The 16,145-nt window shown below is 38.2% G+C and overlaps 1 pseudogene; it reads right to left on the bottom strand.

The window, feature by feature from the left end:
- Positions 1–2,410: 2,410 nt before the first annotated feature.
- Positions 2,411–2,788, bottom strand: LOC142841250 (ubiquitin-like protein NEDD8 pseudogene; annotated as a pseudogene).
- Between the last annotated feature and the right edge of the window lie 13,357 nt (positions 2,789–16,145).

Here is a 16,145-nt window from a genome sequence, read left to right as displayed (position 1 = left end):
TCCCTCAATTTCTATAGTCTGTTGATATAACTGTACATAAAATAATATGTATATGATTTTTAAAAGATGTATTTTTATTATAACATTTTAATTGTGTGTGTGGGAGGGAGGTATATGCACAGAAGTACGGGTGCCTGCTGAGGCCAAAAGATGGTTTCAGATTCCCTGGAGTTGAACTTATAGATGCTTGTGAACCACCTCATGTAAGAACTGAATACCTTAACTGTTGAGTTATTTCTCTAGCCCTGATATGTATAGAATTTTAACACTTTTCTTCTGAGAGTTGTGTTCCATGTCTTTTATTATGCTTGTATTTTATTATAAAACAGAAAATTTTAGATTACTCAGACATCTTTCAATGTCTTCTATTTTTTTCCAATGTGGTCATTTAAATAACATTAAATATTTACATATATTTCTTTTTGGTAATTGTTTTTAAACACTGTAATAGTCTATAATGTGTTGTATATAGAAATTGATAAATGAACAGAAATTGAATATGACTTATGATAGAAAGAATTTTTTTAATCCATTTGGACATGAGTTTTGTGCATGGTGATAGATATGGATCTATTTTCATTTTTCTACAGGTTGATATCCAGTTTTGCCAGCACAATTTGTTGAAGATGCTCTCTTTTTTCCATTGTATACTTTTAGCTCCTTTATCAAAAATCAGGTGTTCATAGGTTTGTGGGTTAAGAGAAAGTGGGAAGTACTCTACAACACATGGGCACAGGAGACCATTTCCTACGTATAACCCCAGCAGCACAGACATTAAGGACCTCATTGAATAAATGGGACCTCCTGAGACTGAGAAGCTTCTGTAAAGCAAAGGACACTGTCGTTAAGACACAAAGGCAACCCACTGACTGGGAGAAGATCTTCACCAACCCCTCAACTGGCAAAGGTCTGATCTCCAAAATATATAAAGATTTCAAGAAACTAGACCGTAAAAGGCTAATCAACCCAATTATAAAATGGGGCACTGAAATGAACAGAGAATTCTCAACAGAAGAACTTCAAATGGCCAAAAGACACTTAAGGTCATGCTCAACTTCCTTAGCGATCAGGAAAATGCAAATCAAGACAACTTTAAGATACCATCTTACACCTGTCAGAATGGCTAAAATAAAAAACACCAATGATAGCCTTTGCTGGAGAGGTTGTGGAGAAAGGGGTACACTCATCCATTGCTGGTGGGAATGCAAACTTGTGCAACCACTTTGGAAAGCAGTGTGGCAGTTTCTCAGGAAATTCGGGATCAACTTACCCCTGGACCCAGCAATACCACTCTTGGGAATATACCCAAGAGAGGCCTCATCATACAACAAAAGTATATGCTCTACGATGTTCATAGCAGCATTGTTTGTAATAGCCAGAACCTGGAAACAACCTAGATACCCTTCAATGGAAGAATGAATGAAGAAAGTATGTAATATATACATATTAGAGTACTACTCAGCAGTAAAAAACAATGACTTCTCGAATTTTGCATGCAAATTGATGGAAATAGAAAACACTATCCTGAGTGAGGTAAGCCAGACCCAAAAAGAGGAGCATGGGATGTACTCACTCATATTTGGTTTCTAGCCATAAACAAAGGACATTGAGCCTATAATTAGGGATCCTAGAGAAGCTAAATAAGGAGAACCCAAAGAAAAACATATAGGCATTTTCCTGAATATTAACCTTCATCAGGCGATGAAAGGAGACAGAGACAGAGACCCACATTGGAGCACCGGACATAAATCTCAAGGTCCAAATCAGGGGCAGAAGGAGAGAGAGCACGAGCAAGGAACTCAGGACCGCAAGGGGTGCACCCACACACTGAGACAATGGGGGATGTTCTATTGGGAACTCACCAAGGCCAGCTGGCCTGGGTCTGAAAAAGCCTGGGATAAAACCGGACTCGCTGAACATAGTGGACAATGAGGACTACTGAGAACTCAAGAACAATGGCAATGGGTTTCTGATCCTACTGCACGTACTGGCTTTGTGGGAGCCTAGGCAGTTTGGATGCTCACCTTACTAGATTTGGATGGAGGTCGGTGGTCTTTGGACTTCCCACAGAGCAGGGAACCCTGATTGCTCTTCGGGCTGAGGGGGGGGGGACTTAATTGGGGCAGGGGGAGGGAAATGGGAGGCGGTGGCGGGGAAGAGACAGAAATCTTTAATAAATAAATAAATTTTAAAAAAAAGAAAGTATTTTTTTACTATTTCTTTTTTTTTTTTTTGGCCAGGAAATATTTTATTGACAACCAAGGGTATAGTCATAAGAGAGGGAAGCACACAGAACTGCAAACTAAAACCCAACAGCAAGTAATGGTCATTTGGGCCAGAAGCACTACACTTAGGGGTCCTTACATTCTCCCACCAGTAGACACAAAATGCATCCAAGGGAGGGGCAGAAGTTCTGGTGTCCCAGAGTGTGAGAGGATATGTGATTGTTCATTATGAGCTACAGGGCAAGGAGGTAAAATGGAACCGAGGTTGATCATTGCCCAAGACCATTTCCTCCTCTAAGAGCCAACACCAGGTAGAGGACTGAACCACGTAGGATCTTGGAATCAGTTGCTGTCTTCTCATCATTCATTAGTTTGCCATTGTAGATGAGCCTCTGCTGTTGTGGGGGGATGCCCTCTTTCTCTTCCACACACTCCTTGATTCGCTCCACCTTGTCTGTGGGTTCAATGTTGATCTCAATTTCCTTTCCAGTCATCGTCTTCACTTTAATTAGCATCTTTCTCCGAGGTTGAGGCTACAGGTGGCTATAGTCCTGCTTCTCCTGCTGTGATCACCGCTGCCACTTCCCAGTACTCCACGGCTCTTACTATTTCTTTAAACACCATGAAGACAGATTATTGCAGGCATCTTGACTCCACAGAACAGTTCTTGAAACATAGCAGATGATAAATAAATGTTTTAGAAGGGACAAATATAAATTAAAGAAATACATTCAATCAGGCTTCATAACAATGACAAAAACACCTAAGAAAATAACAGGATTTCTTTCACAGTTCCAGAGATTTATGTCTACAGTCATTACTTAGCACAATTGATTCCATTCTATGCATGAAGCAGAAAGAAAAGAAAAGAGACAATAATCTAGGTATAACCATCCAAGGCACATACCCAGTGAGCTATATCCTGAACCTAGCACTAACCTCTGAAAGCTTCCACTGCCCCTGTGAAAAGTGCTACTAGCTCGGAGACAGGTGTTTGGCACATGAGCCTATGGGCTAAAGTTCATATTCAAGCTGCAGCAATAAATTTCTACCTGTTCCTCCAACCTACCCAGTAATTTTCCACCTCAAAGTATTTGCTAGTTGCACTTAATACCCTCTACTCTCAGTGCTTTAGTTATCCATGTAATTGATCTCATCATTTTATTCAGACCTGTGTTGAAACATTACCCATTTAAGTACAATTCACTTCTAAAGTCTGTTAAAGCCAACTATCAAGTCTCCCACCTCAACAGCTCTTACCATGCCTTACATTTTCTTCATGACATACATTACTCTATAGTATGCTTTTGATGATGTCTTGCTTCCCTCCCTTTATGATGCTTTCACAATAGAATAATGAGTTCTAGAAGTTCTGAGACTATGTCAATCGAAGGTGTCACCAGGAAACAAAGTTATATCTATAAAATAAAAATACATTAAAGGAGGACTATTTACATAAGCTTATGCAATATGAAGTGAAGAAAGAAGGCATATGAAAGTAGACCTGAAAGTACAAAAGAAGGAAAGAAATGTATTACAGCTAAATGAGAATTAGAGCAAGGAAGGAGACCTGGCCCATAAAAAAGATAATATCTTAAAGAAACAAATATAGACACAAGGCATTGGAAGTTAGGGGCAACAGTAGAAAAAATTCCTTCTTCTTTTATATCTACATTAAAAAAAATGTACCTTATTGTTAAGGGAGTGCTTTACCAAACAGAGGAGATCTCTGGCAAGGAGCGAAGGTGAACAATTTCTTTGAGAGCAATTAGTTCCTGGTTGGAGACCCTGTTTTGGGGGTGCAGCTTAGAAGATTCTGCTTTGTAGGAGGAAGTATCTCACTGGGGGTTGGGCTTTGGAAGTTTAAGGCCTTGCCTTACTCCCAATTTTACTCTCTGCTTTGCACATATTGTTCAAGGTGTGAGCTCTCCATTTCCTGCTCCAGCAGCCTTGCTAGCTGCCTGTTGCTATGCTTTGTTGGTGATGATCTCTTATCTCTTAGAAATCAAAATTTCAAATAACTATAACTTCATTATAAGTTGACTTTTTCACAGTTTCTTGTCACAGCAATAGAAATGTAGCTAATATACAGACGAATAAATATTTCAAAAGACTAATAAATGGAATTGAGGGTTTGGAGCAAAGGAACTGTGACATGGCACTGCTCCAAAATGCTATCATAAGGAGGATGCAGGGTCTTATTTGGGGGCATGACTGTTGTCATGTTTGGATAAATTAATAGATAGCTACTTGGAAAGAAGGAAAGTTTGTGTCTTATGATTGTTTTTTAAACCCAGTGATCACTGATTTGTAATTTATGGGTTATATCTCTATTTGCAAAGATCCTGAGAGTTTTCAAATAACAAAGTTTTATAAATACATAGTTGTATTTCTAAAGATAAAATGTATAAAATGATACTTACTGGATTGTTTCACTTTTATACAAAGTAAGTGCAAAGGATTTTAAGGCATTACTGGTTCATTAACTTTAATTCTGAACTTGATTATGAGGATTTAAAAGGATGAATATTACAGACAGGGGAAGTAGATATACAGACAGGGGAAGTAGATATATCTAAGATCTCAATTCTAAAGTCTCCAATGTGCCTTTAATTCCTTAATTCTGCTTTATTATACAAACCATCCTGGCACCATTGTAGAGGATGGACTAGGGGAGAGTTTCATTTATTGATAAAAGAAAATTAGAAGGATAAAGTACTAGAGAGAACACGATGATTTTAGGTTGGACATATTGAGTACCAAAAGGGCAATGTATTTCTGGAAAAGGGGATATTTAGGTCTGAATATGAGGAAAAGATTGAATATCAAGTGTTAGTTGAATTAATGAAAAGATAAAATGAGAATAATTTTCTGCAGGAAAAGAAATAAAACCTTCTTGGACCTTCTTTCCACACCACCTCTAGGCAAACCAGAAACCAGTGTGTGTGTGTACTTCAGGGAATGTGTGGGATAGTGATGATGTTTTCCACAGGCTCTGGAGTACAGAGCTTAAAGTGAGTTGAGAAACACTATCAAAAGGTGAAACTGAAATAGTAAGTGACACAGACAACCTGACCTGGGAAAGGTTATCTAAGGAGGGGATTAAGCAGAAAACAAAATCTAGATGTAAGGTTATGATTATGACATACTGTGAACAGCAGGCTAGAGTTTGATGACTTAGGTGATAAAATGTTGAGAAGGTTTTTTTTTTTTTTTTTGAATACAAAGGTATTGCCACCAGTGCCTTTCATAGGACGTTTATCCCTAAGGTGGAGGGTAAGGGGATTTTCAAAGGTCATGAAACTGACCTACAATGATGAAGAAAAGCAATAGAGGAAGACAAGTGAAAAGTACTGGAAGATTTTGCCTGAATTCATTTGGAAAGGGATGACATAGAAGAGGAACAATTCCATATTAGCCTTGTAGGGATCTTATGTGTGAAGGAATTAGAGAAATAGAAAACAGTAGAGGTTTGCTAAACAACTTTTGCCCTGCTTATTTTTTAAAAAATATTAGATTTAAAAAAAAATACCAGTCCAAGTTCCTACTCCCTCCCCTCCTTCCATTCCCTTCATAAACTCTCCCACTCCACCCCCATCTAATCCTCAGAGGGAGTAAGGAACATTGCTTTGTGGAAGGTCCAAGGCCCTCCCTACTATATCTAGGCTGAGCAAGGTATCCATCCAAAGAGAATAGGATCCCCAAAAGCCAGTACATGCAGTCGGGATAAATCCTTGTGCCATTGCCAGTGGCCCCTCAGTCTGCCCCAGCCATGCAACTGTCACCCACATTCAGAGGGACTAGTTTGATCCTATGCTTGTTCCTTCCCAGGCCTGCTGGAGTTTATGCACTCCTATTAGCTCAGGTAAACTGTTTCAATGGGTGTACCCATCATGGTCTTGACGTCTTTGCTCATATTCTCACTTCTTCCACTCTTCAACTGGACTTTGGGAGCTCAGTCCACTGCTCCAATGTGGATCTCTGCCTTTGTTCCCAAAAGTTGCTAGATGAAGGTTCTATGGTGATATTTAAGATAATCATCAGTCTGGCTATAGGACAAGTCAAGATTGGGCCCCCTCTCTTCTATTGCTTAGGATCTTCGGTGGGGTCATCCTTGTGGATTCCTGGGAATTTCTTGAGAGCCAGGTTTCTGATAACCCTATAATGGCTCCCTCAATCACAATATCTCTTTCCTTGCTCTCATTTCTGTCCTTTCTCCATCTCAACTATCTCATTCCCTCAAGTTCTCTTCAACCCTCCTCTTATCCCCTCCTTTTTTCCTTCTACCCTCCCTTGCTTCCCTCCCTCATGTACCTAATTATGTCTAGTGATCATGTCTGTTTCCAATTTCCAGGTGGATCTATATATCTTTTTCTTTGAGTTCACCTTATTACTTAGCTTCTCTAGGATCATGAACTATAGGTTCAAAGTCCTTTGTTTATAGCTAGTATCAACTTATGAGTAAGTACGTACCATAATCATTCTTTTGGGTCTGGGTTACCTCACTCGGGATAGTGCTTTCTAATTCCATCCATTTGCATGCAAAATTCAAAGTGTCATTGTTTTTGTTTTTACCACTGAGTAGTACTTTAATGTGTAAATGTGCCACATTTTCTTTATCCATTTTTAGGTTGAAGGTCATCTAGGTTGTTTCTAGGCTCTGGCTGTTACAAATAATGCTGCTATGAACATAGTTGAACAAATGCTTTTGTAGTATGATTATTTTGGGGGTATATACCCAAAAGCAGTATTGGTGGATCCTGAGGTAGGTTGACTCCAAATTTTCGGAGAAACTGCCATACTGCTTTCCAGAGTGGTTGTTCAAGTTTCCATCCTCACTAGCAATGAATGAGTGTTCCCTTTACTCCACATCCTCTCCAGAATAAGCTGTCATTACTGTTTTTGATCTTAGCCATTCTGACAGGTCTAAGATGGTATCTCAGAGTTGTTGTGATTTGCATTTCCCTGATTGCTAAGTAAGTTGAACATTTCTTTAAGTATCTTTTGACCGTTTGAGATTCTTCTGTTGAGAATTCTCTGTTTAGTTCCATATACCATTTTTCAATTGGGTTATTTAGAATTTTAATGTCTAATTTCTTGAGTTCTTTATATATTTTGGAGATCAGTCTCTTGTCTGATGTGAGGTTGGTGAGGATTTTTTCCCATTCAGTAGGCCAACTTTTTGTCTCATTGACAGTCCTTTGCTTTACAGGAGCTTCTCAGTTTCAGGAGGTCCCATTTATTTATTGTTGCTCTTATTGTCTGTGTTACTAGGGTTATATTAAAGATATTGAGGTCTTTAATCTATTTGGACTTGAGTTTTGTGCATGGCAAAAGATATGGATCTATTTTCACTCTTCTACAGGTTGACATCCAGTTATGCCACCACCATTTTGAAGATGTTTTATTATTTTCTTTGTATAATTTTAGCTTCTTTGTCAAAATTTAAGTGTTCATAAGTGTGTGGATTAATATCCAGTCTTTGATTCGATTCCATTGGTCAACCTCTCTGGTTTTATGCTAATACAAAGCTGTTTTCATTACTGTAGCTTTGTAACAGAGCTTGAAGCCAAGGATGGCAATGCCTCCGGAAGTTCCTTTATTGTACAGAATTGTTTTGGCTATCCTGGGCTTTTTGTTTTTCCATATGAAGGTGATTATTGGTCTTTCAAGGTCTGTAAAAAATTGTGTTGAGAAATATTTATGGATCATAAAGGGTTTTTCATGTGTTTACCATTAATTATTGAAGAGACCTTGTTCAGCCTGTCGGATAAGTTTAATGTTTAGTTTGAAGCATGAAGAAAGGGGTTTCCATTCCTTAGCAGTCGGCCTTTGTGCCGGGCATTGGTTTAAGAAGAATGAGATGAAGGATAAATTGTGCAATTTTGGTTTATTTTAAAGCATGTCTGTGCTTTACCTTTAACCTCAGCTCGGGTGTTTGGCCTCTTTGGACTGTGGGTGATGTCTGGAGGTGGCTCTTGTAATTGCTGACCCTGTGAGAATGTGAAACTGGATCATAAATGAAATGCAAAATAAAAACCTGAAGTGACAAAAAAAAATTGTGTTGAGATTTTGATGGGAATTTCATTGACTCTATAGATTGCTTTTCATAGGATTGCCATTTTTACTATGTTGATCCTTCCTGAGAGCATGGGAGATCTTTCCATTTTTCTTGTATCTTCTTCAATTTCTTTCTTTAAAGACTTAAAGTTCTTGTCGAATGGGTCTTTCACTTCTTTGGTTAGTGTTAGATATTTTATGTTATTTGTGGCTATTGTGAAACGTGATGTTTCTCTCATTTCCTCTCAGCTTCTTTATCATTTGTGTATAGGAGGGCTACTGATTTTTTTTTAGTTCATCCTGTATCCTGCCACATCACTGAAGGTATTTATCAGCTGTAGGAGTTCTCTAGTAGAGTTTTTGGGGTCACTTATATACACTATCATATCATCTGCAAATAATGAATGTTTGACTTCTTCCTTTCTAATTTGAATTCCCTTGGTCTCCTTTTGTTGTCTTATTGCTAGTGATAAAAATTTAAGAACTATATTGATGAGATATGGAGAAAGTGGACAGCCTTGTCTTGTTTCTGATTTTAGAAGAATCACTTTGAGTTTCTCTCCATTTAATTTGATGTTGGTGGTTGTCTTGCTGTATATTGCTTTTGTTATATTTAGATATGTTCTACGTATTCCTGATCTCTCCAAGACCTTTATCAAGAAGGGGTTTTGGATTTTGTCAAATGTTTTTTCAGCATCTAATGAAATGATCATACTTTTTTTTCTTTCAGTTTATTTATATGATGGATTACATTGATAGATTTTCATATGTTGAACGAGCCCTGCATCTCTGGGGTGAAGCTGACTTGATCATGGTGGATGATTATTTTGATGTGTTCCTGGATTCATTTGTCAGTATTTTATTGAGTATTTTTGCATCCATGTTCATGAGTGAGATTGGTCAGCAACTCTCATTCTTGGATGAATCTTTGTGTGGTTTTGGTATCAGGGTAACTATAGCCCAATAAACCAAGTTTGGCAATGGCCCTTCTGTTTCTATTATGGGGAACAGTTTGAGGAGTATACTATTAGCTCATCTTGGAAGTTTTGGTAGAATTTTGCACTAAAATCATATGGCCCTGGGCTTTTTTTTCTTTTTTTTTGGTTGGGAGGGTTTTGATGACAGCTTCTATTTCCTTGCAGTTTATAGGTCTATTTAAATTACTCACTTGGTCTTGATTTAATTTTGGCATATGGTATCTATCAAAAAATTATCCATTTTTTTATATTTTTCCAATTTTGTGGAGTACAGGTTTTTGTAGTATGACCTAATGATTCTTGAATTTCCTCCGTGTCTGTTGTTATGTCCCCCTTTTCATTTCTGATTTTGTTAATTTGGATACTCTCTCTCTTCCTTTTGATTAGTTTGGATAAGGGTTTGTCAATCTTGTTGATTTTCTCAAAGAACCAGCTCTTTGTTTCCTTGATTCTTCATATGGTTATCTGTGTTTCTATTTTGGTGATTTCAGCCCTCAATTTGATTATTTCCTGTCTTCTACTCCTCCTGGGTAAGTCTGCTTCTTTTTTTTCTAGAGCTTTCAGGTGGGCTGTTAAGTCTCCAATGTGTGCTTTTTCTGTTTTCTTTAAGTGGGCACTTAGTGCTATGAACTTTCCTCTTAGGACTGATTTCATAGTGTCCCATAAGTTTGAGTATGTTGTTTCTTTATTTTCATTGAATTCGAGGAAGACTTTAATTTCTTTCTTTATTTCTTCTTTGATCCAGGTGTGGTTCAGTAGTTGACTGTCCAGTTTCCATGAGTTTGTAGGCTTTCTTGGGGTAGCATTGTTGTTGAATTCTAACTTTAATCAATGGTGATCTGATAAGTCACAGGTGGTTACTAATATTTTTTTAATGTGGAAGTTTGCTTTGTTACCGAGTATGTGGTCAATTTTTGAGAAGGTTCCATGAGCTGCAGAGAAGAAGGTATATTCTTTCCTATTTGGGTAGAATATTCAATATATGTCTGTTAAGTCCAATTGATTCATTACCTCCATTAATTCTCTAATTTCTCTATTAGGTTTCTGTCTGATTGACCTGTCCATTGGTGAGAGAGGAGTGTTGAAGTCTCCTACTATTAGTGGGTGCGGTGTGACGGCTGCCTTGAGTTTTAGTAATGTTTCTTTTACGTACGTGGGTGCTTTTATATTAGGGGCATAGATATTCAGGATTGAGACTTCATCCTGATGAATTATTTCTGTTATGAGTATAAAATGTCCCTCTCCATCTCTTCTGATTGATTTAAGTTTGAAGTCAACTTTGTTAGAAATTAGTATGGCCACACCTGCTTGTTTTTTAGGTCCATTTGCTTGATAAGCCTTTTCCCAGCCCTTTACTCTAAGTAGGGTAAAGGTGCCTGTCTTTGTGGTTGAGGTGTGTTTCTTGTAAACAGCAGAATGTTGGATCCTGTTTTCATATCCAATCTCTTAGCCTGTGCCTTTTTATAGGTGAGTTGAGTCCATTGATATTAAGTGATACTAATCACCAGTGGTTGTTAACTCCAGTCATTTTTTTCTTTTTTGGTAGTAGAGTTTGTGTGTTTCCCTTTTTCGAGATGTGCTGGTAAAGGGTGATTAGATGTCTGAGTTATTGTGAGCATTGTTGGACTCCTTGGATTGTGGTTTTCCTTCTATTACTTTCTGTAAGGCTGGATTTGTGACTACATATTGTTTAAATTTGTTTTTATCCTGGAAAATCTTGTTTTCTCCATTATTAGTGTATGAACGCTTGGCTGGGTATAGTAGTCTGGGCTTGCATCCATGGTCTCTTAGTTTCTGCAGAACATCTATCCAGGACCTTCTGGCTTTCATGGTTTCCATAGAGAAGTCAGGTGTAAATCTGATAGGTTTACCTTTATAAGTAACTTGACCTTTTTCATTTGCAGCTCTTAATATTTTAATATTCTTTCTTTATTCTGTATGTTTTGTGTTTTGATTATTATATGGTGAGGAGATTTTTTTTTTGATCCAGTCTATTCGGTGTTCTGCATGCTTCTGGAACCTTCATAGGAATATCTTTCTTTAGGTTGGGAAAGTGTTCTTCTATAATTTTATTAAATATATTTTCTGTACCATTGAGCTGTACTTCTTCTCCTTCTTCTATCCCTATTATTCTTAGGTTTGGTCTTTTTATTGTGTCCCAGATTTCCTGAATGTTTTTTGATGAGAATTTGTTGGATTTGCTGTTTTCTTTGATCAGTGCGTTTATTTTCTCTATGGTATCTTCAGTGTCTGACATTCTTTCTTCTATCTCTTGTATTCTGTTGGTAATACTTGTCTCTGTAGTTCCTGTTCGTTTACCCAGATTTTCCATCTCCAGCCTTCCCTCGATTTGTGTTTTCTTTACCTCTATTTCATTCTTCAAGTCTTGAAGCGCTTTCCTGACCTGTTTGATTGCTTTTTCTTGTTCCTCTTGCCTTTCTTGAGTATCCTTGAGAGATTTATTCATTTCCTCTACCTTTTTGTTTGTCATCTCTATTTCTTTATGGCAGTTTTTCACCTCCTGTTTAATGTCCTCTAATATTTTCATATAGTTCCATTTAAAGTCGATTTCTTCTATTTCTTCTGGAGTAGGGTATTCAATTCTTCTTGTTTCGGGATCCCTGAATTCTGGTGATGTCATGTTGCCTTTCAGGTTGTTGGAGGAATTCTTGCATTGGTTCCTGCCCATCTCTTCCTTCAAATGGAGCCAGGAGAGGCCTAGTGTCTTGGTCCAGCCTTTGCTGTGACTGACTCTCTGGGTGGATCTCCTCAGTGAAGAAGCAGGAACCGTTCCCGTCCAGATGAATCTCCTCAGCACCGAAACAAAGATGCCTGGTAGCCCAATGACCCGCAGACAAAGGGGAGAATGTGGGGGGCAGGATGGGGTCGAGTAGAACACAGGAGACCCTGCAGCACAAGCTCAATGTGCCCGTTCTTCCTTGCAGGGGACCTTGAGGCCTGCCCAGTAGGCAGGCACTCACCACTCTGGGTGGGTAGCCTTAGTGTAGGAGCAGGAGACTCTTCTTGAGCAATGGACCTTGCAGACAGCAGAGCAGGCTTGTGGGGGACTGGGTTGTGTATAAGAAAGACAGTCCTGCAGCAGGAGCTGGGGGATGGGGTGTTGTGCTCTCTTCCAGGACAGGTCGCCCCTGGATAGCACACACTCACCTGTCCTGATGGAACTCCTCAGCACCGAAACAGGGACGCCTGGTAGCCCAGAGGTGTGTTTCTTGTAAACAGCAGAAGGCTGGATCCTGTTGTTTTTGTATCCATTCTCTTAGCCTGTGTCTTTTTTAAGGTGAATTGAGTACATTGCTATTAAGCAATATTATTGACCAGTGGTTGTTAATTATGGTTATTTTTCAGTAGCAGTGTTTGTGTGTTTCCCTTCTTTAGGTTATGCTGGTGGGGTGTTATCAGATGTCTATGTTATTGTGGGTACAGTTAGCTTCCTTGGGTTGAGGTTTTCCTTCTAGTACTTTCTGTAAGGCTGGATTTGTGGATACGTATTATTTAAATCTGTTTTTGTCATGGAGTATCTTGTTTTCTCCATTGATGGTGAATGAAAGATTTTCTGGGTATAGTAGTCTGGGCTTGCATCCATGGTCTCTTAGTGTCTGCAGCATATCTATCCAGGACCTTCCGACCTTTATGGTTTCCATTGAGAAGTTGGTTGTGATTTTGATAGGTTTACCTTTACATGTTACTTGACCTTTTAATCTTGCAGCTTTTAATATTTTTTTATTCTCTATGTGTTGTGTTTTGATTAGAAAATGGTGAGGAGATTTTTTATTTTGATCCAGTCTATTTGGTGTTCTGTAAGCTTTTTCTACCTTAATAGGGATATGATTCTCGAGATTGGGAAAGTTTTCTTCTATGATTTTGTTGAATATATTTTCTGTGCCTTTGAGCTGGAGTTCTTTTCCCTCTTCTACATCTATTATTGTTAGGTTTGGTCTTTTCATGGTGTCCCAGAAATCCTGGGTGTTTTATATTAAGAATTTGTTGGATTTAATGTTTTCTTTGACCAATGAGACTATTTCCTCTATTGCATCTTCAGTGCCTGAGATTCTTTCTTCTATCTCTTGTATTCTGTTGGTTATACTTGTCTCTGTACTTCCTGTTCATATAGCCAGATTTTCCATATCCAGAATTTCCTCGGTTTGTGTTTTCTTTATTACCTCTATTTCAGTCTTCAAGTCTTGAACTGTTTCCTTCTCCTGTTTGATTTTTTTCTTGGTTTTCTTATGTTTCTTTTAGGTATTTATTAATTTCTTCTAATTTTTTGTCTTCTCTTCTATTTCTTTAAGAGAGTTTTTCATTTCCTCCTGCATTTTAATATAGTTATGTTTAAAGTTGTTTTCTTCTACTTCTTCTGGGTTAGGATGATCAAGTCTTCCTGTCGTTTGACCACTGGGTTCTGATGTTACATGTTGTTTTTTAGATTGTTGGAGGAATTCTTGCATTAGCACCTACCCATTTCTTCTTTCAAATGAGGCTGACAGTGTTTTTACATCTTGATCCAATCTTTGCTGTGGCTGTCTGAGTGTTTGGGAGTTTTTCTTTCTTTCTTTTTTTTTTATTTAAGACATACTATTTTCTTTAATATTGTCTTTACATCCTTTTCAATAGTAGTATTTTATTTGCTACATATTTAATTTTGAATATCATTTCTTTAGTTTGTTTTCTGATCTTTCTTTAATGACTTAAAAAAACAACTTGTGTGGTGCTTTGAATGGGAATTGTCCCTACAGGCTCATATATTCTAATCCTTAGTCCACTGTTGGCAAAATCATTTGAGAAGGATTAAGAGTTGTGTTCTCATTGTAAGAGGGGTGTCACTGGGAGTGAATTTTTTTTTAATTATTTTATTTATTCATGTTTGGGAGTTTTTCTTGGTCTGCTCTGTACTGTCAATGTCTGCCTCAGAATGCCTCTAAGGTCTCTATATGCCTGTTTTCTTGGTGCTCTCTCTTAATCCCCTCAATGTTGTAGGAAGCTCTTGGTCCCTTCAGCATTAGGGTATTGGGGTATTGGTCCCTCTCAGCTCTTAGGTGGGGTGTGGCTAGTAGATTGGGGGTTTCAGTGGATGGGTTTGTATTTTGGGGGAGCCTAGCCACAGGAAACTCCCTGCTGGCTAGCTAGAGAGGCCAAAGAATTTGGGGGAAGGGCCTGGGGTTTTTTCCCACTGAGGAGGTCCTCTAGAGTGGGGTGTCCCACTGCATGGCTGTTCACTCACCTCTTAAGTCTCCTCAGGATTGGAACAAGCTGTGTTTCAGACTTCCGCCAAGGTTGCAGAAGGATAGGTGGGTTTGGGGGCTAGTAGTTTGGATGGCTGCTAGATGGGTTTGTGTTTTGGGGGAGCCTAGCTGTAAGAAAATCCCTGCTGGCTGTCTAGAAAAGCTTAGGGAGTTGGGGGAGGGGCCCAGGGTTTTGTCTCACTGTGGAGGTCCAATAGAGTGGGGTGTCCCACTGCATGGTTGTTCACTCACCTCTTAAGTCCCCTCAGTATTGGAGCAAGCTGTGTTTCAGAGTACTGCTCTGCTTATTTTTAAGAGGAAAAAAATCTGAAGCATGAATGTAGCCTTCGAAAATGAGAAAAACAGAAGTTGAAGAGAATTTTAGAAAGAGAAACACAAATGTAGGGAAGGTGTTGAACAATGCATGGAATGGGGGTCAAGAACAGGGTGGAAGAATTTGTCTAGTAAGTATACCTGGGAAGCTAGTCCTTCAAAACTATTTCTTTTTACTGGTCAGCCTTAGAGACCAGGTTATAGTAACACGCACAGACACACCCACCCACCTTTAATCCCAGTAGCCACTATGTTACACACCTTTAATCTCAGTAGCCACACTAGTTGCCTTAGAGATCAAGTGGTGTGTGCCTTTAATCCCAGCCCTAGAGAGGAATTTAAAGTGGGGGTGCAGGGGCAGCTCTCAGACTCATTCTCATTTTGAGATTCCTGGAAGCAAGATCACCATTTTAGACTGAATTCGAGGTAAGAGATAGTGGCTGGCTGTTTTGCTTTTCAGATCTTCAGGTTGAACCCCAATTTCTGATGGTTAAGAAACTTCAAGTAGCTTTAACATTATTGGAAATAGTTTAGGAACTGGGTTATTTTATACTATTTTAAATTGATTTTTGTTTAGTTTGTTTTTCATTGATTAGCTTTGGTCTACGAGAATTTCATACATAATGTATTCTGAATACTCTCTCTCTTTATCCTGTCTTATCCCAATTCCTTTTACATTCGCCCACTCAATCCCTACCTGACCTTTTCTCAGAATCATGAGTTTTGTTAAATTTTCATATACATACATGCTGTATTTTGAGCATATTCTCCCCCACATCTCTATATCCTCTGTTTTTTTTGCTCTCCACATTTTCCACTCTACCAGAGTCACTTCTAATTTTGCATATATAATTTTGCATATATATATATATAAATTTACATATTTATATTAAGTCTAGAAAGCACAAATGACAGAAAATATATTTGACTTTCTGTAATTAATTCAATTTAATTATCTTCAGTTGGATCTACCTTCCAGAAAATGTTACAACTTCATTCTTGATTCTCACATCTGTATGCCACATTTTTCTTATTAATTTCTCTGCTGTTGGACAGATAGATTGGTTCTGTAATTTATCTACTGTGAATAGTGATGTAATAAGCTATGGTATTTGAGTACTTCTATGATATGTCTACTTAGGATCCCTTGAAAAAATACATGGAAGTGTTAGTTATATTTGGGCCATGTGGAAGACATATTGATTTTTTTTTGGTGAGTCTTCATGATCATTTCCATAGTAGCTGGACAAATTTACATTTTCATCAGCAATGTACAAGAGTCCCTTTTTGTTTCAGGTTAGCATTTCTTT

The sequence above is a fragment of the Microtus pennsylvanicus genome, chromosome X (assembly GCF_037038515.1).
Source record: "Microtus pennsylvanicus isolate mMicPen1 chromosome X, mMicPen1.hap1, whole genome shotgun sequence".
NCBI lineage: Eukaryota > Metazoa > Chordata > Mammalia > Rodentia > Cricetidae > Microtus > Microtus pennsylvanicus.
Note: the sequence above shows the minus strand (reverse complement) of the source record. Positions and strands in the feature narration are given on the sequence as shown.